Raw genomic sequence first — 26,052 nt, 5'->3', positions numbered from 1 at the left:
GCACTCATAGTACAACAGTAACAACACATTAAAAAAAAAATGACAGGCAGAGGCAGGCCACCCCGCAAGGGCCGTCGTGGTCGTGGTGCTGTGATTTCCTTAGGCCCTAGAATAATGCCCAGTGTTCAGAGGCCACCACAGACCCTGAACTCAAAAAATTCTGAGGCCATAGTTGACTGGCTTACACAGGACACCCAATCGTCTACAGCTTCCGCTCGGAACCCTAATGCACCATCCTCCTCCAGCTCAGCTTCGGGCACCTCTCAATTTACCACTCGCCAGCCCGCCGGCACCACCACCAACACTAGCACCACAGCCGCTTCACTTGATCCGTCAGAGGAGTTATTTTCACATCAGTTTGAAGAAATAAGTGATGCGCAACTATTAGTGCCAGAGGATGTAGATAACGGGGATATGTCTCAGTCAGGCAGCATTATACACATGGACGTACATTGTGATGATGATGATGTTGTACCTGCTGCTGCTGCCTTTGCTGAGTTGTCAAGTGAAGCGGCTGATGATGACGATGTGTCTGTGGATGTCACCTGGGTGCCTGCTCGAAGAGCAGAAGAAGAGGGGGAAAGTTCAGATGGGGAGACAGAGAGGAGGAGGAGACGAGTTGGAAGCAGGGGGAGGAGGTCATCGCAAGGAGCTAGTGGCGCAGTCAGACAGCATGTAGATTCGGCACCCGGGGTCAGCCAGACAGCACGCCAATCAACGCAAGCTGTTGCCACCACCAGAATGCCATCCTTGCAAAGCTCAGCAGTGTGGCATTTTTTTTGTGTGTCTGCCTCTGATATCAGCGATGCCATTTGTAACCTGTGCCAAAAGAAACTGAGTCGTGGGAAGTCCAACACCCACCTAGGTACAACTGCTTTGCGAAGGCACATGATCTCACATCACAAACGCCTATGGGATCAACACATGAGTAAAAGCAGCACACAAACTGAAAGCCACCATCCTCCTCCTGGTCCAGCATCTTCAGCCACGTCAACCACTGCTGTCCTCCATGCCCCCTATCAACAACCCGCCCCTCCGCCTCTCACCTTCAGCAGTTCCTGCTCGTCACCTGCCCACAGTCAGGTGTCTGTGAAGGAAATGTTTGAGCGCAAAAAGCCAATCTCGCAGAGTCACCCCCTTGCCCGGCGTCTGACAGCTGGCTTGTCGGAACTCTTAGCCCGCCAGCTTTTACCATACAAGCTGGTGGAGTCTGAGGCCTTCAAAAAATTTGTCGCTATTGGGACACCGCAGTGGAAGGTACCCGGCCGAAATTATTTTTCACAAAAGGCAATCCCCAACCTGTACTCTATTGTGGAAAAAGAAATCATGTCACGTCTGGCACACAGTGTTGGGGCAAGGGTCCATCTGACCACTGATAGCTGGTCTGCAAAGCACGGTCAGGGCAGGTATATAACGTACACTGCGCATTGGGTAAACCTGCTGGCGGCTGCCAAGCATGGAATGCGTGGCTCTGCTGCAGAGGAGTTGGTGACACCGCCACGACTTGCAGGCAGGCCTGCTGCCACCTCCTCTACTCCTCCTACTCCATCCTCTTTGCTAACCTCCTCGGCTGAGTCCTCTTCTGCTGTTGCGTCTTGCTCCACACCAACTGCACCCCCCCAGCTCCCCAGGGGCTATTCCACATGCCGGATACGACAGTGTCACGCTGTCTTGGGGTTGACTTGCCTGAAAGCAGAGAGTCACACCGGACCAGCACTACTGTCCGCCCTGAATGCACAGGTGGATCAGTGGCTGACCCCGCACCAACTGGAGATCGGCAAAGTGGTGTGTGACAACGGGAGCAATTTGTTGGCGGCATTGAATTTGGGCAAGTTGACACATGTGCCGTGCATGGCACATGTGTTGAATCTGATTGTGCAACGTTTTGTGCAGAAGTACCCAGGCTTACAGGACGTCCTCATGCAGGCCAGGAAGGTGTGTGGCCATTTCAGGCGTTCCTACACGGCCATGGCGCACTTTGCAGATATTCAGCGGCGAAACAACATGCCAGTGAGGCGCTTGATTTGCGACAGCCCGACACGTTGGAATTCAACACTGCTAATGTTCGACCGCTTGCTCCAACAAGAAAAAGCGGTCAACGAGTATTTGTATGACCGGGGTGCTAGGACAGCCTCTGCGGAGCTGGGTATTTTTTTGCCACGCTACTGGACGCTCATGCGCAATGCCTGTAGGCTCATGCGTCCTTTTGAGGAGGTGACAAACCTAGTGAGTCGCACTGAAGGCACCATCAGCGACATCATCCCATATGTTTTTTTCCTGGAGCGTGCCCTGCGAAGAGTGCTGGATCAGGCCGTAGATGAGCGTGAAGAGGAAGAGGAAGAGTTGTGGTCACCATCACCACCACCAGAAACAGCCTTACCATCGATTGCTGGACCTGCGGCAACACTGGAAGAGGAGTGTGAGGAAGAGGAGTCAGAGGAGGAATGTGGCTTTGAGGAGGAGGAACACCAACCACAGCAGGCATCCCAGGGTGCTCGTTGTCACCTATCTGGTACCCGTGGTGTTGTACGTGGCTGGGGGGGAAGAACACACCTTCAATGACATCAGTGAGGACGAGGAATTGGACATGAGTAGCTCGGCATCCAACCTTGTGCAAATGGGGTCTTTCATGCTGTCATGCCTGTTGAGAGACCCTCGTATAAAAAGGCTGAAGGAGAACGACCTGTACTGGGTGGCCACGCTACTAGACCCCCGGTATAAGCAGAAAGTCTGTGACATGTTACCCAATTACCGGCAGTCGCAAAGGATGCAGCAGCTACAAAATAAGTTAAAAACTATGCTCTACACAGCGTATAAGGGTGATGTCACAGCACAACGGGAATCCAACAGGGGAAGAGGTGAAAGTAATCCTCCTCCTACCACCACAACCACGCCGGCAAGGACAGGACGCTTTACAGACGTCTTGTTGATGGAGGACATGCGGAGCTTTTTTAGTCCTATGCATCGCCACAGCCCTTCGGGGTCCACCCTCAGAGAACGACTCGACCGACAGGTAGCAGACTACCTTGCCTTAACTGCAGATATCGACACTCTGAGGAGCGATGAACCCCTTGACTACTGGGTGTGCAGGCTTGACCTGTGGCCTGAGCTATCCCAGTTTGCCATTGAACTTCTGGCCTGCCCCGCTTCAAGTGTGCTGTCAGAAAGGACCTTCAGCGCAGCAGGAGGTATTGTCACTGAGAAGAGAAGTCGCCTAGGTCAAAAAAGTCTTGATTACCTCACGTTTATTAAGATGAATGAGGCATGGATCCCGAAGGGACTGACAGTGGGGGATGCATTTGACTAAAAAAGGCCTGGTGATGACTGAGATGCCTTGGCCTAAAAATGGTCCACACGCTGCTGTATATAATCATTCTCTGCATGCCGGATGACTTACGTGACGTCTCCGCCACCAACTACGGTTCAAGCAGCAATGTTTTAGTGCACTTTCTGCCTTAAAACCTCAATTTTTCAGGCCGCTGCTACAGCAGCGGCTGCAACAATACCTACTTTTTCATGCATGTGTACATGCCTAATTTTTCTGGCCTCTGGTGCTACACTGTGGCTGCAAAAAAACAAAAAACAAAAAAAAAGGCACATACATGTGTCAATTCCCCTTCATGATCGTTACCTTGTCGTGGTGAAGGGGCTTGCGTATCACAATGAAGCGATCACCTCTAGGATTGTGTTGGCACACCCCAGATGATAAGGTCGTTGCTTCATTGTGTACAGACCAAAAGCGATCCGCAGGATAATTTTTCATAAAAAAAAACATTCATTTTCTTTCATTCTTTCTGCGGAGCTGGGTATTTTTTGGCCGCGTTACTGAATGCTCATGAACAATGGCTGTAGGCTCATGCGTCCTTTTGCGGAGATGACAACCCTGGTGGTCAGTCGAACCCAAGGCAACATCATCGACCTCATCCCATATGCATTTTTTCTGGAGCGTGCCCTGCGAAGAGTACTGGATCAGGCTGTAGATGAGCATGAAGAGGAAGAGTTGTGGTCCTCATCACCACCAGAAGCAGCCTTGTCGTTGTCAATTGCTGGACCTGTGGCAACGCAGAGAGAGGAGTCTGAAGAAGAGAAGTCAGAGGAGGAAGGTGGCTTTGAGGAGGTGGAATACCAGCCACAGCAGGCGTCCCAGGGGGCTTGTTCTCACCTTTCGGGGACCCTTGGTGTTGTATGTGGCTGGGTGGAGGAAGAGACCTTCAATGATGTCAGTGAGGACAAGGAACGGGACATGGCTAGCTTGGTATCCAACCTTGTGCAAATTGGGAGTTTGCGGTTGTGCAAATGGACTGACTGACTGTTAAACGGGGAGTTTGGTCTGTCAGAGTTTGGTCTGTCACTGTGAAGCGGGCAACGGGCGTAACCCTTACACTACTTGACCGATAAAACATCATACCTGATCGTATTCACACACTGGATGTTTTAGTGCTGGTTTACACTGCCGCTACCACTAAAGTAGCGTCGCTTCCAGTGCGACTTTGGCGCGACTTAGCGCGACTTTGGCGCGACCTCATCGCGAGGTGACTTTTTATTTGGCCAATCACAATATCATGTTTTGTTACCGTCACCTAATTTCCTTTTCCTGTTTTTTGTTTTACATATTTCCCCATGTGTGCAGTGTTGTCTGTGTCATAGCTCAACTGATAGGCATGTTTGCCTTGGCATATCATATTTCAGCTTGCCAGAAAGAAAAAAAGACAGCTGGAAAGACACTGCATTAGTTTTCTACTAAAAATCATAAGAAAAATGCTGTTTTTTTTGGGTTGTGGACATACTACAGAGCTGAAACTTGACAGGTACACTTTTTAGACCCCCCAGACACTAAATACAAAAAATGACATGCCTGCCTAAAAAAATGCCCGATAAATGCCTGCAAGAGAAAAAGACAGCCGCAGAGAAGCCGTATTCCTGAAAATATAAGAAAAATGCTGTTTTTTAGGGGTTCTGGACATGCTACAGATCTGAAACTTGACAGGTACACTTTTGTGACCCCCCAGACACTAAATACAAAAAATGACATGCCTGCCTAAAAAAATGCCCGATAAATGCCTGCAAGAATAAAAGACAGCCGCAGAGAAGCCGTATTCCTGAAAATATAAGAAAAATGCTGTTTTTTAGGGGTTGTGGACATGCTACAGAGCTGAAACTTGACAGGTACACTTTTGTGACCCCCCAGACACTAAATACAAAAAATGACATGCCTGCCTAAAAAAATGCCCGATAAATGCCTGCAAGAGAAAAAGACAGCCGCAGAGAAGCCGTATTCCTGAAAATATAAGAAAAATGCTGTTTTTTAGGGGTTCTGGACATGCTACAGATCTGAAACTTGACAGGTACACTTTTGTGACCCCCCAGACACTAAATACAAAAAATGACATGCCTGCCTAAAAAAATGCCCGATAAATGCCTGCAAGAGAAAAAGACAGCCGCAGAGAAGCCGTATTCCTGAAAATATAAGAAAAATGCTGTTTTTTAGGGGTTCTGGACATGCTACAGAGCTGAAACTTGACAGGTACACTTTTGTGACCCCCCAGACACTAAATACAAAAAATGACATGCCTGCCTAAAAAAATGCCCGATAAATGCCTGCAAGAGAAAAAGACAGCCGCAGAGAAGCCGTATTCCTGAAAATATAAGAAAAATGCTGTTTTTTAGGGGTTCTGGACATGCTACAGAGCTGAAACTTGACAGGTACACTTTTGTGACCCCCCAGACACTAAATACAAAAAATGACATGCCTGCCTAAAAAAATGCCCGATAAATGCCTGCAAGAGAAAAAGACAGCCGCAGAGAAGCCGTATTCCTGAAAATATAAGAAAAATGCTGTTTTTTAGGGGTTCTGGACATGCTACAGATCTGAAACTTGACAGGTACACTTTTGTGACCCCCCAGACACTAAATACAAAAAATGACATGCCTGCCTAAAAAAATGCCCGATAAATGCCTGCAAGAGAAAAAGACAGCCGCAGAGAAGCCGTATTCCTGAAAATATAAGAAAAATGCTGTTTTTTAGGGGTTCTGGACATGCTACAGAGCTGAAACTTGACAGGTACACTTTTGTGACCCCCCAGACACTAAATACAAAAAATGACATGCCTGCCTAAAAAAATGCCCGATAAATGCCTGCAAGAGAAAAAGACAGCCGCAGAGAAGCCGTATTCCTGAAAATATAAGAAAAATGCTGTTTTTTAGGGGTTCTGGACATGCTACAGAGCTGAAACTTGACAGGTACACTTTTGTGACCCCCCAGACACTAAATACAAAAAATGACATGCCTGCCTAAAAAAATGCCCGATAAATGCCTGCAAGAGAAAAAGACAGCCGCAGAGAAGCCGTATTCCTGAAAATATAAGAAAAATGCTGTTTTTTAGGGGTTCTGGACATGCTACAGATCTGAAACTTGACAGGTACACTTTTGTGACCCCCCAGACACTAAATACAAAAAATGACATGCCTGCCTAAAAAAATGCCCGATAAATGCCTGCAAGAGAAAAAGCCAGCCGCAGAGAAGCCGTATTCCTGAAAATATAAGAAAAATGCTGTTTTTTAGGGGTTCTGGACATGCTACAGAGCTGAAACTTGACAGGTACACTTTTTAGACCCCCCAGACACTAAATACAAAAAATGACATGCCTGCCTAAAAAAATGCCCGATAAATGCCTGCAAGAGAAAAAGCCAGCCGCAGAGAAGCCGTATTCCTGAAAATATAAGAAAAATGCTGTTTTTTAGGGGTTCTGGACATGCTACAGAGCTGAAACTTGACAGGTACACTTTTTAGACCCCCCCAGACACTAAATACAAAAAATGACATGCCTGCCTAAAAAAATGCCCGCTAAATGCCTGCAAGAGAAAAAGCCAGCCGCAGAGAAGCCATATTCCTGAAAATATAAGAAAAATGCTGTTTTTTAGGGGTTCTGGACATGCTACAGAGCTGAAACTTCACAGGTACACTTTTTAGACCCCCCAGATGCTAAATCCAAAGAAATTTTTTATTTTTATTTTTTTTTAATTTTTCCAATAATTGGCTCTCTATCAAAAAATTATAATTTTTAAGAACTTTTTTTTGCGTGATCCCTCTCCGGCATGCCACAGTCCAGGTGTTAGTCCCCTTGAAACAACTTTTCCATCACTATTGTGGCCAGAAAGAGTCCCTGTGTGTTTTAAAATTCGCCTGCCTATTGAAGTCTATGGCGGTTCGCCCGGTTCGCCGGTTCGCGAACATTTGCTGATGTTCGCGTTCGCCGTTCGCGAACCGCGAATTTTAGGTTCGCGACATCACTAGTGGAGTGTGGGCAGGGCACTGGGGGCAACAATGATATTATATCGATTGCACAGGCACTTTATTCGCACAGCCAAGTTGTGTTTGTTAGTAGTTTCTTGATGCACTTTAAGCGCTGTAGCACAATTTATTTGTTTGTTTCATATTTTCTTTTTATTGGAAAGATTTGGTATAGCAGCTTTTATTATACACAGCCTTTATTTTCGTATGCGCTGATTTACAAATGACATTATACACATTTTTTTGAGCTTTATGCAACCTGCCATCTACTGTTCTGGCAGTGGTAATTTTTTTAAAAGTAACGAGTAACTATGCAGCACAAAAAAAAAAATACTTGAGTAGAAGTATCGAAATCATCGAAAAAATGTAGTGAAGTAAAAGTAGAAGTAGGAGAAAAAAATTCTACTCTAGGAAAGTACAGATACCGCATTTCGGTACTTAAGTACAGTACTTAAGTAGTTATACTTCGTTACTATACATCTCTGATGGTGAGACTATTGTCATTCTCCCAGTTCTTATGACTTCTACTCTAGCCTTGTAACTTGTCAGTCTGTATTACATATTGCTTGTTTACTGCTTTGATCAGATATCTTTTACACTCATTAAAGCCTAGTACACCGTTTTTGTGTTCTTATTAACCTCTGTTCAGTAGGGCTGTGCTTACCAATTACCAAGTGTGGACTATTTAAAAAGACCTTGTCACCAGCATAACAAAATGCATGTGAAAGCACAGAAAAATCAAGTATTTTACATGCCTACTAGTGTCTTTCCTTTCCATAATTTATTTTTTATTTCCTTGCAATGTGCTTTTGAACTTGCTAGAAAAATTGACAGCCTCCTACTTCCTTGCAAGTCAGAGCCCTCTCCTCCTCTAGGAGTGTCTAATTATTCCCTGAGTTGGCCCAGCTTCTCCACTACTCCCTTCACCACCTTACATAACCTAAGTTCTATGAAGCTGCCAGGGCAAGAGAAAAGGGGAATATTATAAAGTGAGAGCACTGGGCGTGCTGGGCTGCTGACATCACATCCAAGATGGTGGTGACCAGCAGCAGTCTCTGGGCTTATGGATATCTAGGCAAGGAAGGATTTTACAGGTACAAAACAGACCCAAAATACATTAACCACTTGCTGACTGCCCGGCGTAAATATACTATGGTGTGGTGGCTCCCCTACAGGTACGTAATTTCGCTCCTCCGACTCGATGTCTGCTAGGACCCACCGATCATTACCGAAAGAGGCAGAACGGTGATCTGCCTATGTAAATAAGACAGATTGCCGTTCTGCTAGTAGTGGAGACAGATATCCTGTGTTTCTGCTAAGCAGGAACACAGATTTCTGTCTTCTCACAGACAAAGCACCCCCTCGCCTCCACAATTAGAAAGCACTCCCTAGGAGCAACACTTTGATTGCCCCTGATGTTAACCCCTTTCCCTGCAAGTGTCATTAGTACAGTGACAGTGCATTGTTTTAGCCCTGATCACTGTATTGGTGTCACTGGTCCCCAAAAAGTGTCACTTAGTGCCAGATTTGTCCGCCGCAATGTCGCAGTCCCACTAAAAATCGATGATCGCTGCTATTACTAGTGAAAAAGAATAACAATTACATAAAACATTCCATAGATTGTAAGCACATTAACTTTTGCACAAACCAATCAATATACGCTATAATCAATATATGGCAGGTGTGTTCAATTTGGTGTTATTGCTCTCACTCTCTCATTCAGGTCACTGGAAGTTCAACATGGCACCTCATGGCAAAGAACTCTCTGAGGATCTGAAAAAAAGAATTGTTGCTCGACATAAAAATGGCCTAGGCCAGTGATGGCGAACCTTGGCACCCCAGATGTTTTGGAACTACATTTCCCATGATGCTCATGCACTCTGCAGTGTAGTTGAGCATCATGGAAAATGTAGTTCCAAAACATCTGGGGCACCAAGGTTTGCCATCACTGGCCTAGGCTATAGGACTATTGTCAAGACCCTGAAACTGAGCCCAACCACGGGCCCCCGAACCCCCCTCCCCACTCCCTACACATACACCCTTCAAACCACATCAAATTAATAGGTGTGGTCAGAATTCATTAACAGTGCTGGGATCTTAAAGTAGCACTAAATACCAGAAGTTCAGAAGTGGGGGTTACACACAGAGTGCAGAGTTTAGGGATGCGGTATGTACATAGTGTAGAGTTCAGGGGTGCACTGCATACAGAATTCAGACTAGTTCCACAGCTACTTACCCCTGCATCCCCCATATTCTTCTCACTTTCACACATTCACCCCTCTTTAGCTCTGACCTCTGCATGCAACTTCTCCTCCACTGCCCCCACCCCCCCCCCCCCTTTAAAAGCTCCACCAACTTCCACATGTCTTACTTTTGTTGCACTATTAAGCTGAAGCACCCAGTCAGCTCTAGTGCCTCCCCACACACTGTAGGTGGCTCTGCCTCTCTCACTTGCAGGGAGATCAACCAGTAGGGGTGTAGGCATCCGCACTGCAACCTGGGAACCTGCACCCCCCTTGTCCCCATCCTGCACTCTGTGGGAGCTGCTCAGGAGATCAGGTCTATTGGAGCCATTGGGAGATGAGCTGTCACTTGTAAACACAGAAGCTGGACTTCTGTGTTTACAAGTGATAGTGGTGAGCAGAAAGCAGGGGGCCTGAGCCAGAGGTGGTGGAACTGAGTTCCACCAAGTTCCAGCTGAAAAAAATCCCTATATATATATATATATATATATATATATATATAATGGTGACAGAGATATGGCTGCCTTTTTGTTATCTTACATGTACTATACCAAATAATTATGTCTGTGATATGTTCTGCGTGTGTAGTGGTCACCTTGCTGTATATTAGTACATTAGCCTATTTATTGCACTAGAGTTTATATGCAGTTCCTGTTTTTAGTTGTCCTGTCCCTTCTGGTCTTGGATTCTATAGCTATTTTTAGCTTAAAGTTCAAATACCAGCATAAGCTAGAGCCAGGTTAGGCATCCAATGGCCATTTCTGGCAGTTAGAGATTCAGTTGCATTATAGATTAGAAACTACTAGGGGACTAAGATGCAGAGCAGATTCTGAGTTCCAATGCAACACCTTAGTTTCATTTGGTGGGAATGTACAATCCAGGCTGGTTGGACAACGGTTGGCGGATTTCCCCATCACCACTGATCTTGTCTTCAGGTCTCAGACACAAAGAGGGACACTGCATCACGATCATCCTCAGGGGCCCCTGCAACTGAACCTTTCTGCCACATTCACATGGAGGTATCTTTACTAATAACTATATATACCTGGATCTATGTGCACAATTACACCAGGACTCTTGTTGGGTCCTTTGCTGATAATACCTGTTTGAACATTTGATATATTATTATTCTTTTCTAATATAAAGCGTGTATTATTTCCATACTGGTGTGCATCTGTATACTAATGGTAATGTTATATGCTGGTTATAGAAGTTCCTCTGCTCTCATTTACTTTGATTAGATTACTAGTTAATTTCCCAGGAAGGGAATCCTGTTTATACAAAGAGGCCCTGTCCTGGGTGGAGGCAGTGGCAACTTTATTATCAAACCCACTCTTCCACTTAGCAAAGGATCCGGTTCATGTTTAGCACAATATCCTGGTTGGGGAGGGGCAATTTCTCATAAATCCCCCCCCCCCACCCCAAAAGTGGGCAACACTTACGTAAGATCCCTTTCACACTGATATGGTGGGGTTTGAGAGCACCATGGGTGTAGCACAGTGTACCTACTTGTTTTGTGCAGGTTAGCTATGCTTTCCCATTGACATCTATTATGTCCTGTGGTTTTGCTGTTCTTTCTAAAAAACGATACAATTGAAGTCAATGCAACATTAACTTCTTATTAAACCATTAACTTTTCTCAGGTGTTTATAATGTAGGCTTACTCTTCCTAACCAGGAATCAGGAATCAGTTTGGGAAAGGACATGGAGAAACACACCACACGTTTATGGAAAGGTAAGAATCTGCAAAAATGTTTTCTTAATTTTCTTTTTGAAAAACCTATTTGGCTGACTATGAAGCTAATGCTGTTTGCAACTGCGTGCAAATTTAATTAATCAATAAGTCTGTTATCTTTTTACTCAATTCTGTCTCATCTTTTATACTTTACAGAAAATGTTACAACCTTTATTGTGTTAGTTCTTGTTCACACTAGCTTAGCTCTCTGAAGAGCAATCCACATTTGCATCACTCTTCAGAAAGCACTTGACAGGCAGTGAGGAGACGCTGTATCGCCTCCTCACTGTCTGCTTTAACCCCTTGAACCCTGCACTAGCACAATGCAGCTGTGCACATAGTGCTAGGGCAAAGTTTTGTGTCTGTAGGTAGATTGAAATATGTAGTTCTAGAGAGTTAGCAGCTGGCCAAGCCAGGGGAAAGGGTTAACTGTTGTAAACTCAGTTCTTGGGCTTTTGGTCCAGAAGCAACAGCATCACATGTGTGAGCAGCCTTTGGCACTATTGAAGAACGGGAACCTGCAGAGGACATCCAAGTCATGGACAGGGCGGTAATGGACTCCCTCGCAGAGGTATGCCTGGGCCACTATGTTCTCTTAGTTAGTATTAGGGACAGGATGTTGTTCATATTGAACTGTTATGCCGCAATTGTTCAGTAAAGTTATTTTTACTGTTATGAGCCTGGTCTGAAGTTACTCAAAGGGTTTGCAAAGCACTATGGGGTATGAAGTAACACCTTTACACCTTTACAAAAAGGTTAACTTGGCAAGATAAGAAGAGGAAAGTAGTTGCTATGGGTAACCAAGTGAAGGAACAAGCAACCAGTCGTTAGGCATAGTACCTGGTAAGGTAACAAGTCCTCCGGTAGCGGGAGGTCAACCCTAGTGGTCAGTATCCAATGGCAACCGAATCTGAACCCACATTACGAAGATCTATGGCCTAGTCACGAGGTATGGGAAGGAGAGAGTTAAGTGAGAGCATGCATGCAAGAGGATCGCTTTAGGTGCTCAGCAGGACCCCATTCTGTTTTTGGGAATGAGGTAACAGATGTACGCTGGACTGGTGGAGTGGGTGCAAGCTCAGCACATCCCTCCTAATGCAAACATACAAGTTACAGTGTGTAGTGACATGAGACAAGTCGCTTTTCAGGGGAATTCTGCAACCTATTACTGTACACAGTGAAGGCTCATCTCTAAGTCAGAGAACCGCCTTAATGTTAGATTTTTCACATGACCGCAGTCTCTGTCTGGTCAAGGGCATTGATGACTGCGCTCCAAACGAGAGGTACCCTCACATGCAGGGCTGTCTTAATGCATGGGCACCCCTGGGCATTGCCCAGAGGCCCTAGGTGCATGGGGGCCCCATGATAACCTGCATTACATCATACTTTCCAACTGTCCCAGATTTGCTGGGACAGTCACACTCTTTACTAAGCCCGGGCAGTGTCTCAGAACCTGTATTGTGCCCTCCTGATCCCAGTATTGTGCCCTCCTGTTTCCACCTGTACTCTGCCCTTCTGCACCCCCACCTCCATTTTTGTGCCCTCTTTGTTGATTAGTCTTTAATTTATGGCATGTTTTCTTACTGTTTAAAATAATTATATTTAAAGTACTAATAAATATATGTTTAATTCTATCAACTATTTATATATTTATTGTGGCAGGCTGGTAGGGGCCCCAGTGCATTACTTTGACCAGGGGCCGATGATGCTATTAGGACGGCCCTGCTCATGTGCACGGCCGCAGATGACCCTGCTCACATGTCAATCTAAGAATATCCTGTCCACAGGTCGGCAATGCTGCTGTATGATTTCACTGCAGAACAAAAAGCGTTGTCACCCTGTTGCAGGAAGAGGAAAAATTCCAACCTACTGGCAGGATAAACAGATGCGAAAAATATATTACATGGGGACCTCTGAGATAATACTGCTGATAGACTTCAACATATGTCTTTTTTTTTATTCTGCCCATAGTTCCAGTTTAATATATGACTGCCCTAACTCTCTAGATAAATAATATGGAATGAAAATTTGATAATGAATTGACTAGACTTCACACACTTTCACATTGACTTAAGCAACTTATTTTTAGTATTGCTACAGTTCTCACAATAATGTACTTGTAAGAATTGCTTTCAGCATTTCATATGTATTGTGTTAGTGTAAGTAAAGGTACGAGCATGTATGGAATTTAACTCCTTCTGATAATTTGCGCGTCTGATAAATATTACATCTGTCTAGCTACGAAATCCCCTGTGTGCGACGTAAATCACCCTTTTCTATAAGACTATACTTCAGTCATGAAGTACTGTCATTTTATCCTGAGCGTAGGCAGATTAACTTTTATAATAGACATCTGCAAAGGATTTTCCTGCTTTTTGTTCAAGGTAGCAATCCCAGGAGATGATAGGCTTAGATGATAACGTTACACAGTTGTCCTATGAAGTAATATAATTGCTAACCATGTAGGCTGGTCCCCCTGGAGGAACTTATCGCAACTTATTTTGGAATTGCTATGATTTCATTATGTTAGCATGGCTTTTTAGGTCCCACGCACAAGTAAAAGTACATGTGAAAGTGAATTACTGACTATTTATATAAACATGCATGAAAAATCTGAACAAAATATTTCAATATCACCCAATTCAAAATGAAGAAAACTGTAATGAATTTGGGTCGCTTTGCATTATATTTTTTGTGTCTTTAATTTTTTGTTTTTAGTTTATTCTTTATTATTAGACAGTGCGTAGAACTATGCAAATCATTGCTTAAATCTAAGTTCAAGGGAAATCCTCCCTTGCCCCCCCCCCACCCCCCGCACTCAAGAGTTATATGCTCATTTTGTTCTATGGGATGGGGAAAGCAGTTATTCCTTGGTGTCCTCACATCTAATACAGAGCTATAGATCCTGCATTGATCTTGATTAGGGATCAGCTGACAATTCAAACCGAACCTAAGTTCAGATTGACATTTGACTGTTTAGTTGTTTGGACGAAAACCCGACCGTTTGCCCATTCGGCACCCTGATCAGTGGGAGCCGAGCATCATATATAGAAGCGGTGTTTCAGCTTCCCACTGTCACTGGATCCTTAGGAAGCAGTGAGTGCTTGTATCTACCACACCCCTATGAACTGCTGACCTCACAGCACATTGTCCTACATGGCCAGTATTTCCCTGCCACATAAGCAAAGAGGCAGGGATAGCAGTGACATCACTGCGTAAATATAGCTAATGGTCATATTTGGGCAATGATCTCACCACGATCCCTATTCCTTCCCTTATACAATTGATGACAGCTTTGGGAGGGGGCAAATTGGCTATGAGTAATGTCAGGATCGGTTATGTGTGCTGGGGCATGGTTTTTTTTTTTTCATTTTAACAAGTTGATGGGTAAGGGGTATCATGATTAACAATAGATTTACAATGTGGGAATTTTTTGGGGGAGTTTTTTCTTTTTAAGAAAAGACTTGTCAAAGGTTTAGTTTTATGTATCATTTTTATTTTACCCCATAACCCATACTAATTTAAGTAAGAGGGGTTATATCTAGGGTCCCCTTATTATCAAAGGGGGCTTCCAGTTTCTGATAAGTCCCCTGCCCACACTCCCCAACAACCTCTGGCCAGGGTTGTAGGGAGGAGGCCCTTGCCCTCATCAACATGGGGACAATATTTGTCCCATGTTGAGTGCATGTGGCCTGGTAAGGTTCGGCAGGGGGGCATACTCATAACGCTAATTTCCTGGTCAGCCAGGATATACAGTATCTCATGAAAGTGATTACACTCCTCACCTTTTTGTAAATGTTTTATTATATCTACACTGAACAACACTGAAGAAATGACACTTTGCTATAATGTAAAGTAGTGAGTGTACAGCTTGTATAACAGTGTAAGTTTGCTGTCCCCTCAAAATGTGTTATATATTTGGTGTTATCGCTCTCACTTTCTCATACTGGTCACTGGAAGTTCAACATGGCACCTCATGGCAAAGAACTCTCTGAGGATCTGAAAAAAAAAAGAACTGTTGCTCTACATAAAGATGGCCTAGGCTATAAGAAGATTGCCAAGACCCTGAAACTTTGCTGCAGCACAGTGGCCAAGACCCTACTGTGGTTTAACAGGACAGGTTCCACTCAGAACAGTCCTCGCCTTGGTCGGCCAAAGAAGCTGAGTGCACGTGCTCAGTGTCCTATCCAGAGGTTGTCTTTGGGAAATAGACGTATGAGTGCTGCCAGCATTGCTGCAGAGGCTGAAGGGGTGGGGGTTAGCCTGTCAGTGTTTAGACCATACGCTGCACACTGCATCAAATTGGTCTGCATGGCTGTCATCTCAGAAGGAAGCCTCTTCTAAAGATGATGCACAAGAAAGCCCACAAACAGTTTGCTGAAGACAAGCAGACTAGGGACATGGATAACTGGAACCATGTCCTGTGGTCTGATGAGACCAAGATAAACATATTTTAATTCAGATGGTGTCGAGCATGTGTGGCGGCAACCAGGTGAGGAGTACAAAGACAAGTTTGTCTTGCCTACAGTCAAGCATGGTGGTGGGAGTGTCATGGCCTGGGGATACATGAGTGCTGCCAGCACTATGGAGCTACAGTTCCTTGAGGGAGGCATAAATGCCAGCATGTATTGTAACATACTGAAGCAGAACATGATCCCCTTCTTTCAGAGACTGGGCCGCAGGGCAGTATTCCAACATGATAAGGACTCCAAACACACCTCCAAGAGGACCACTGCCTTGTTAAAGAAGCTGAGGGTAAAGGTGATGGACTGGCCAAAGGATGTCTCCAGAACTAAACCCTATTGAGCATATTTGGGGCATCCTCAAACTGAAGGTGGACAGGGTCTCTAACATCCACGTGCTCCGTGATGTTGCCATGGAGGGGTGGAAGAAGACTCCAGTGGCAACCCCAAGAGGGTTAAGGCAATGCTGAAAAATAATGGTGGCCACACAAAATATTGACACTTTGGGCCCAATTTGGACATATTCACTGTAGTAAAGTGTCATTTCTTCAGTGTTGTCACATGAAAAGATATAATAAAATATTTACAAAAATGTGAGGGGTGTACTCACTTTTGTGAGATACTGTATATATATCTATATATGTAGATATATATATATTTGCATGGAGATCCCTCTTAAAATTCATACCGTACCTGAAAGGTCTGGTATGCATTTTGGGGGTGATTCTACATGATTTTCTTTCAGTATTGCAGGAGGGAAAGCAGGAGTGCACTATGAGGCAGGGAGAAATTGCATCATATAAGGGGAGGAGACAAATAAAATTCAGGGTGGGAGCATAATCATAAATGGCAAGGTACAAAAAGAAATATGAATGCAGCTACATTGACTTAAACCCGCTGAAGGTAGCTCATGCTCCATTTTAACAGTTTTTTTTGTTTAATCCTTGCTTAGTAAGGTTGCTTTAGACAGAAATACCAATAAAACTATCCCACATAAAGTCAAGCAGGAATAGCTATATTGGAATATACTTCTGATTTTTCTTGGTGAGTTGACTCTAGCTGTGGATGTACTTGAGTCAGCAAGTTGCCATACAGTCCATGCAAACTTGGTCTCAGGAGGTATGCCTTTTGCCTAATTTTACTGCAAATAGTAGTGATGATTATATCATGTCTAATATTGACTAAGCATTCTGCGCAGGTTTATCTTCCTGCAGGGGCATGTGTTATAAAGTGCAGTAGTTTATTCTGCAGTGAATGTTGGTAAATATCCCAATAACTATTTCCTAAGTATGCCCCTATGACTAATTTACAGTTGACTATGGTGATGAGTATCTCCACAAGTTAAAGTAAAATTCTAGTTCTGTTGAGGAAATAAAACTCCCTCCTGGAAAATTACCATATATACTGTATAATGGAAGTTTAGCAAACTTTATTTCAAATCCTTACCTACTCAATTCAGATATTGATAGACTTAGCTAGTACATTATATTCACCTAATTGGGTTCAGTGTTGTAAAAAAAAAAAAAAAACCTATAGCTAAAGAATCATACAAAATCCATTTTACACATGAAAACATGTTTAAAGATAGCCCATTAAATATTGAAGGGGATATCTTCAATTTGATGTTTATGTAGACAGGTGCCTACTTAATCTTACTGTTTAATCTTGGTTGGTAGGGTTAATGACTAGTGCTGCAGTGGTTAAAGTGGTTGTAAACCTTTACTTAAACCAGGGCTGGATCTGGGGGGGGGGGGGGGGTAGCTGGGGTTCCTTTCAGACTGCCACTGTAAGCAAGTGTGTTGTGCTGTGTGTTTTGAAAAAAAAAAAGCCTGTGCTGGCGGCTGCCCAAGAAAGCTATATGTCAGCTGCTGTAAGGAGGGCAAGTGAGCTGGAGATAAGAACTGTGGGTAGCAGGGTGCAGCAGGAGGTAAGGCTGTTGATAGGAGTGAGGGAGGGGAAAAGTAGAAGGGTTGGGGCTGGGGGAAGAGATGAGGCTGTGAATCTGAAGTGTTGCTAGGTGCCAAGGTAAGAGCTGTGGATAAAGCTGTGGTGCAAAGGTCAGAGCTGTGTATGGAGCCGGGGTGCAAAGGTGATAGCTGTGTATGGGGGTGAACTGTAGACAGGGGGTACAGAAGTGAAATGTAGAGACAAGATGTGATCAGGGATGCAAAGGTGAGCTTTAGACATAGATGCAAAGGCGAGCTGTGGATAGGGATGCAAAGGTGAGCTGTGGACAGGGATGCAAATACAAACTGTGTACAGGGATGCAATGGTAAGCTGTGGACAGGGATGCAAAGGTGAGCTGTGGACAGGGACGCAATGGTAAGCTGTGGACCGGGATGCAAAGGTGAGCTGTGGACAGGGATGCAAATACAAGCTGTGTACAGGGACGCAATGGTAAGCTGTGGACAGGGATGCAAAGGTGAGCTGTGGACAGGGACGCAATGGTAAGCTGTGGACAGGGATGCAAAGGTGAGCTGTGGACAGGGACGCAATGGTAAGCTGTGGACCGGGATGCAAAGGTGAGCTGTGGACAGGGATGCAAAGGAGCTGTAGACATGGATGCAAAGGTGAACTGTGGACAGGGATGCAAAGGTGAGCTGTAGACAGGGATGCAAAGGCGAGCGGTCGACAAGAAAGCAACGGAAAGCTGTGGACAAGAAAGCAACAGCAAGCTGTGGACAGCGACACAAAGGTGAGCTGTGGACAGGGATGCAAAAGTGAGTTGTGGACTAGGTTGCAAAGGGGAGCTGTAAACAGGGATTGCAATGATGGTTGTAGACAGGGGACACAGAGAAGATTTATAGATGTAGGGATCAGAGGTGAGCTATAGTGGTGGTGGGGGAGGCGGATAGAGATGCACTGTCTATAGGAGGTGTAGAGGGGTGCAGAAGTGAGCAGTAAATGGGTGCTTTTGGGGTTGTTTCTTAAGAAATTTGGTATTAAATATTATGGCCTCTAGACTGTACTCGTGACTGTTGCACTCGGTATGATGTGGTGTATATTACATATGCACATTACATGTTGTGCTGTGTATTACTCTTGTATTTTACATACTTTTGGCTGCAGCTCTCTGTACTCTAACTGCAATAGCAGTTCATTATGTATTGTTTTTTAGTTTTAAAAGTGGACCCCTTCACTTTTTGTTACTGCACCTCCAGATCAGACAGACTAGATCTGGTCACATCAGAGGATTAAAGATCCTAGAGGTGGTCTTCAATGAGGAACTAACCGGTATTAAAATATCACAGCTTTATTTATCAATGCAAATACAAGTATAAAAGTATTGCCACCATTTCAAAAAAGAACAAAACGTCAATGTTGCCATCACAGGCATAGCAGCTGCTGCAATTATCCCTCCATACAAGCTCACACACCACATCATGGAAGTTAAAACCAAATGAGGCAATTGTTTACAGATTGCAAAAAAAAAGGGTACAACTCTGGTGATATATAATTTGACCTTCAATGATAGTCAATTGATCCGGAGCCCTATGTGCAAAATGACTCTATAACCAGCTCGTAACCATGATTGGGTAAGCTATATCAAGGGTAGGAGGACACACTGTGTTAGGAGTAGCTGGATGTTGATATAGAAGAGCCAACTTGTCAGTCTATGTATGAGCAGTAGACACGGTCTAAATAGAGCAGGGGTTGGATTGAAGCTAGATAGTCTCCTAACAGGGATGGAGTAAGACTGTAAACGAGTGCAGACAAATGCAGGCAGGTGGGGTGTATGTATTGTGAGGCTAGATCCGGTCCTGATGTAAACAAAGTGAAATGATTGGCCTGTGATACACAAATCGTCCTACATACATTGTATCTGTGTCTGCAGTCTTCTCTTCTCTACAGCTGTACAAAGTTCAGAATTTATAAGGCTTCTCTGATCGCTCAAAAAAAAGTGGGAGAACTGAAGTTACACTTTACAAAGCTTAGTGAGGAGAGCTCCAAGAGCAGATTGGAGGGAAGGGACACATCACTCCTTCACGCAACACACAGGAACAAAGAGGCTGTCAATCAGCTGAAGCTCCCTCCCCATCACCTTTTTTCTTTTGGTATCAGGAAAACTTATCAGAAGCGATTCATGCTGTTAGCGGAGGAATGAAGCAGCAGACAGAAATTACACTTAGTGCTCTTAACTGAGACAAGTACACATTATAGAAGGACATGCTTTGTTTATATTTCATGTCTGAAGTTTACAATCACTTCAAGGTTTAGTGATGTGATGTGTCTTCCTCTGTGTTGTATTTCCCACTTATAAGATGATATACAGAGGAGGACTGGACCTCATAGTCAGTCCAGGTATGGGAGTGATGCAGTGTTGACCAACTGTTACTATGTGATCTGTCAGAGCAGTGCAGTAAGAATTTAACGAACAATTGCGCGGTCGTGCGACGCTGTACCTAAATGAATTTGACGTCCTTTTTTTCCCACAAACAGAGCTTTCTTTTGCTGGTATTTGATCACCTGTGCGATTTTTTGATCATGCGCTATAAACAAAAAAAGAGTGACAATTTTGCAAAAATAACAATATTTTTCACATTTTTTTATATGAAATTCCCCCCCAAAAAAATGTAAAAATCAAAATTTTTTTAAAATTTTCGGCCAATTTGTTTTATGCTACATATGTTTGGTAAAAAAAATCGCAAAAAGGGCATGTTGATTGGTTTGCGCAAAAGTTATTGCGTTTACTAACAAAGGGAAAGATTTTTGTCATTTTTGGTGTTTTTTTTTTTAAACGAGTAATGGCGGCGATCTGCGATTTTTTTTGCGGGACTGCGACATTGCGGCGGACAGATCCGACCCTTGACTGACATTTTTGACACTTTTGGGGTTACCAGTGACAATACTACAGTAATCAGTGCTATACATATGCACTGTTACTGTAAAAATGACACTGGCAGGGAAGGGGTTAACTGTATTGGAGAGGGAGAGGTTAAGTGTGTCCTAGGGGCGTGATTCTAACTGTGATGGGACATGGCTACTAGTTTAAAAACAGAGATCAACGGTCCTACATAGTAAAACCGTCTGATCTCCATTTTTACATCAGGGAGAATGACGGGCGGCCTGTTTACATTAGCCGCCTGCCTTTCTCCCTTCCCGGCGAACAATCGCGAGTGACCGGCGGACATCGGGTCTGCCGGTCACACGCACTGACTTGTCAGTGAACGAGCCGGGGCGGGCGCGCGCTCGCCCGCTATTGGCTCACAAGCCGGTGACAGGCTAGTGACGTACCGGCTAGTGATGTATATGTACTTGCGGCGGTCGTCAAGTGGTTAAATGGGACCCTGTTGTTGGGTCCAAAAAATGGGCTTTTGAATTTTCGATCAAAGGTGATCTTACACATTATATGGTATGGAAAGCACCACGAGGCATACAACAGCACAGCCAAAGTTTAGTATAATGCACCTTATGGAAGAGGACAGCCAAGTAATCTATATCAAAGCTACTATGCTACCTCAAAATGTATCTGACAACATTATCATGTAAAAGCAGTTAATGGTAAACAAGAATTGCCTGGTCTGAGTTACTAGGGGAAGTGGTATTAAGTTGGTACTTCATCTTCAAAGTTCACAATAAAAAAACTGAAATCACAGCTCTTGTAACCTTATTTTCTTTGGAGAGTAGAAACGTGGCACTACATGTGCATTTTGCTGCTTTACTATTTGCTATGGGTCCAAAAATACAAACAGCAGCAGCAGAAGTCATGCAGGCTGCATCTTCCAGCCCGCACTGCATCAGAGCGAATTTTTATAATAGCTCTATGATTGAATATCTAAACCTAAACTTTTTTTAAATGTATTATTTGTAAGACATTTTAAAACATCTGTCAGGTTTATATTTGCCATCTGGTGACACTGAAAACTCAAAATTCTGGATTTTCTCTTGCTTTCAGTCTTGGTAACAGTGCTCACCAGGACAAACAGAGAGACAAAAAAAAAAATGCATTTAGATGCACTTTAATCCAAACAATACCAGACTTGATGGAAACATGCTATTTCTTCTAATACGAGAAATGAGGCATACCGAAGCTCTGTTTTTATTTTGATTTATTTATTAAATGCATTTGCTCTGCAGGTTCAATTTACTAAACTCATTACTGTTTAATGTGTTCAAATTTTACAAAGCGATAGTGATAAGAATATCAGATTATATATGTAAATGAAAGGCACATCCATTTATCCAGCTTACTCCAATTGTTTTTAATTATTCATATTGTCTTCATGTATACTGTTGGAGAACTTTTGTGTTTTTCTATATCTATTTGCTGTATGCTTTGGATGCATTTCCCTGGATTTATGAAACTTAAATATCAGCTTTAAATTTGATCTTTTTCAGATAATTGGACTACATGTGCTGATTTTATGGCTATTTTGCTTGTGTAATTGTTGTGTTTTTTATGTAATTATTTTTCTATTCCTAGCCAAGTTCATTACTTCAGCTTCTGAAATTTAATTAGAGGAACAACTAAGGACAGATTCTGTTGCTTTCAACTATATTTATAGACCTGGCTTTAAGATATCAGACTAGTGAGTACATGTAGTTCTGTCACCAAAATTACACTTCAGACAGATCTGAAAATTGAAGAGAAACGTTCATGGTTTGGGGCCTATTATTCATGGTTTGTAAAATTTTTGTGTTTTTTTTTTTATGTAGACATTTAATAAAGGACAAGAGAAAGAACAGCAGAAGCCATTCCTTTCAGATTCACCATCTTTGTAAGAACAATTTAAAGCGAGGGGCTGCTCTGAATAAATTTAATCTTGAACTACTGAGCTTTGTAAACAGGATTTTTTTCAGCATGAGATATAAAGAGACTTTGGAACATGTGGGGAATACAGATTTAAGATCTTCACCTAGCTTTATATATAAAAAAAAAAATTTTCATGCAATATTTAAACCACTTTTAGTTCTGACTATTGTCACGCTTTCCCCTAACGCAGGTGGTCAGACACTATAGCTAGCTTCTGTGTTCTACACCTTTAGCAGCCCCCTTTCTCATAAGGAAAGCAAGCCTACCGGTACTCGGTTGCCCCCAGGACTTATACACAATGCTATAGTGCCTGGCTCCCATGCCAGGGCATGCACAAACTGACCAAAGCAAACAGGTACTTGTGGTTGGCAGACAGACAAGGTTCAGAATTTTCAGAAACAAAACATGAAGTAAAAAGGAAGGCAGAGTTCAGAGAATACTCAATATCCAATCTGAGGTCATCAACTAGGTAATCCAATCTAGCAAAGCAGGGCAGTCAAACAGGTAGCTTGATCAGGTATTACACACGCTATCACAAGCATGAGACTGCAGGCTTGGCTGGCTTAAAACAGGTCTGGGCTCCACCCAGAGACTGATCACATCAATCACCTTGCAGGTGGACAGTCATACAAGGAGAATGCCACAACCAAAACCAGGATGCTTAAACCAGCAGCTATGATCGAGCAGGGGCGCTCACGCTCCTAATAACTATACTAAATAAAAAAACTGTATGCAAAACTATACATTTCATTTAAAGCTTAACTGCAGGTATTTTTTCAATAAGAGTCTAAGTCCATTATAATAAGAAGAAGCAATTTGGGTTGCAATACAAACCTTCATTCCAAATTTTCCCTGCATTACATCTCTTTTGTCACAAGATGTGCTCAGTCTTTTTGGTTGAATGATGCCCAGCAGAAGAATAAGGATGTACTATAAATGAAATGGGCGCACTCATTGAGATGGTGTACCAAAGCCAATCTTAGTGATATATTGCAAAAAGTGGGGCGGATGTAATCATGTCAATGCATGTGAAAATGCGGCTGCATTTCACATGACCTGTCAAAAAAGATCAGTAAAAAAATATGAGATTACTCAGGGAGAGGGGAGCCTGGAGTTGAGCTTTAAAGAGTTACTTGCTCAGGTCTTCTTTTTTTAATTCAGGTTCAGCTGTTTTGTACATCTCTATCCAATTTTTTTCTAACCATACAGTTTTCTGTTGATCTGGAAACCCCCTTTTGCTTATCTGTTTAAAAGGCAGAAAAGAGATTTATGTCCACTACATACTCTTTGCTGTATGCAGTTACTTGGAGAGCCAAATGGGTCAAGGGTTTAGTACTAGAGCGTTCTTAACTACCACTAATCAGATTTAAACCTGCCTTGAGAGTATGAATCTAATAGAATTTAATAAAAGTAAACTGAACACTTTTTCTGATGTTAAATTGCAGAGTTTGCTGAACAGCATTAGTAGCTCACTGATTGATATCACTGTTTTCTTAGTATTTATCTTTTATTTTATATTTTACTGTAACTAGTTTCATATTTAATAATGAATACATGTACTATTCACAGATTTGTTCACTACTAAAAGTTCTTCTAAGTTTAACTGAAAGGCTACAGTCAGAGCTGAATGCAGGTATCCAGCATGGTGGCAAATCCCCAATGAACTCCTAGCCACTACAATCTTGACCTGGTGGGTTGGAAAGTTTTGATGTCTCCTTACACTTATCTAAGAAAAAAAAAAAAAGTTCCTGTAAAAGAAAACAGTTAATATTTGCCTGTCTTGAAGCCCAAGCATCTGCTGCCTACTATGTTTAGGAGCTAACGATGCAGAAGCTCTTCTACATCAGACCTTCTTCAAGGTGCATTAAATGTCTGGTCCTCCGCTGTGCACTCTGCTTTCTCCTTCTGGCCTACTTGTCACTGCTGTGTTCTGTGGTGATGTGATTGTCAGCTGAAGGATCTACATCATGTGGTGGAGGGTGTAGAGATCTAAAACAGTTGAATGCTAGAAATTCTGCCAGGGATTGTAGCTCTATAGAAGAGTTAACTTAACAACCCCCCAGGGATATAAGTATTAAAAATTAGCAGGAGCTGTTTTTTAGAAATTTGTAGGCAATAGTGTTGCTTCAAAGCAACTCTGTCCTTTATAAAATACAAAATTTTAGAACGCTTTGTACCTGGAAAGGATTAGGAATGCTCTTTTCCTGCTACCCATTCCTCCAATGTAGAGTAGTCCCCGGCTGAAGTTTCTTTAAAGACTGGCACTTCCAGGCAGTGTTAATTTTGTCGACTAAAATATTTTCGTCTACTAAATTAATACAACTAAAACTATTGACATAACTAAAAGACGACTAAAGCTAAAATTACATTTAAGTCAAAAGACTGACAAAAATGAAATTGAACATTGACATAAAAATTTACACTACTATTGACATTTATTTATTATTTATTTGTTTATTTATTATTGACAAAAACGAAATCGAACATTGACATAAAAATTGACACTACTATTGACATAAACATTGACACTACTCTGCTGGCAATTTCTAAGTCGGCAACACAATTCCATCCAGATCCTGTAATAGCACATTGAAGTTTAAACATGTATTGCACTACCGCATACGCATTAGTAAGGGGCATCTACTGAGAAGCTGAAGGAGAAAAATTTAGGAAAAAGGCTTTTTTTAATATTTTTTCTTAATATTTAATGTTAGTAATGTATTCAGGTAATATGTGCAATGACATTACTGCCAATAGAGTTTACAGCTTTTTTTTTTTTTTTTTTTTTTTGGGGGGGGGGGGGTTCTATTTTAAAGTTGCCCTTCTGTTTGTCATAAAGCAATATTTTTATTTGTTTATAAAACTTGGTTTTATTTATAAAGACTTTATATATCACAATGGATAAATCTGTGTCTGTAGTGCATGTTCGAACCTATACAATAAATAATATCATATAATTCGATTTTTACTCCAGGAGTATATAATTTGTTTGGAAATTCCAGAAAAATGTTTAAGTAATGCATTACAATTTACCTAATCCAATTCGATTTGTAGTTAACTAAAATGTACTGAAGATTTTTTATTTGCCTAAAATATGACTAAAACTAAAACAAATTTAGATGACTAAAATATGACTAAAACTAAAAAAGCATTTTAGTCAAAAGACCTAAATAGTACTAAAACTAAAAGTAAATTTTAGTCAAAAGATTATGACTAAAACAAAATCAAAATTTGCTGCCAAAATTAACACTGCTTCCAGTAGTGTCAGTTTCCTGGGTCTATCGCACTGATCAATGGTTACTCCTGCTGACCTCCATTTGTTTACAGGATGCAGTAGTGACATGAAGAGTAACACTTTTGGAAGACTAAGAAGAAACTAAGAATAGACTACCCCACCTCATAGCAGTGTTTGAAAGCACAGGCAGCGGGGAAAAAAAAGACAACTGAAGATTATAGAGTGCTAAGCATGCAATATGACTACAAGATTGATACAATGAAAACATTTTACACACTGCAAATAAAAAACATAAAACATGCAATTGTGACAAACATTTTAAAAGAAATTT

The sequence above is a fragment of the Pelophylax lessonae genome (assembly GCF_965119305.1).
Source record: "Pelophylax lessonae genome assembly, chromosome: 6".
Lineage (NCBI taxonomy): Eukaryota > Metazoa > Chordata > Amphibia > Anura > Ranidae > Pelophylax > Pelophylax lessonae.
This window is presented reverse-complemented; position numbering follows the sequence as displayed.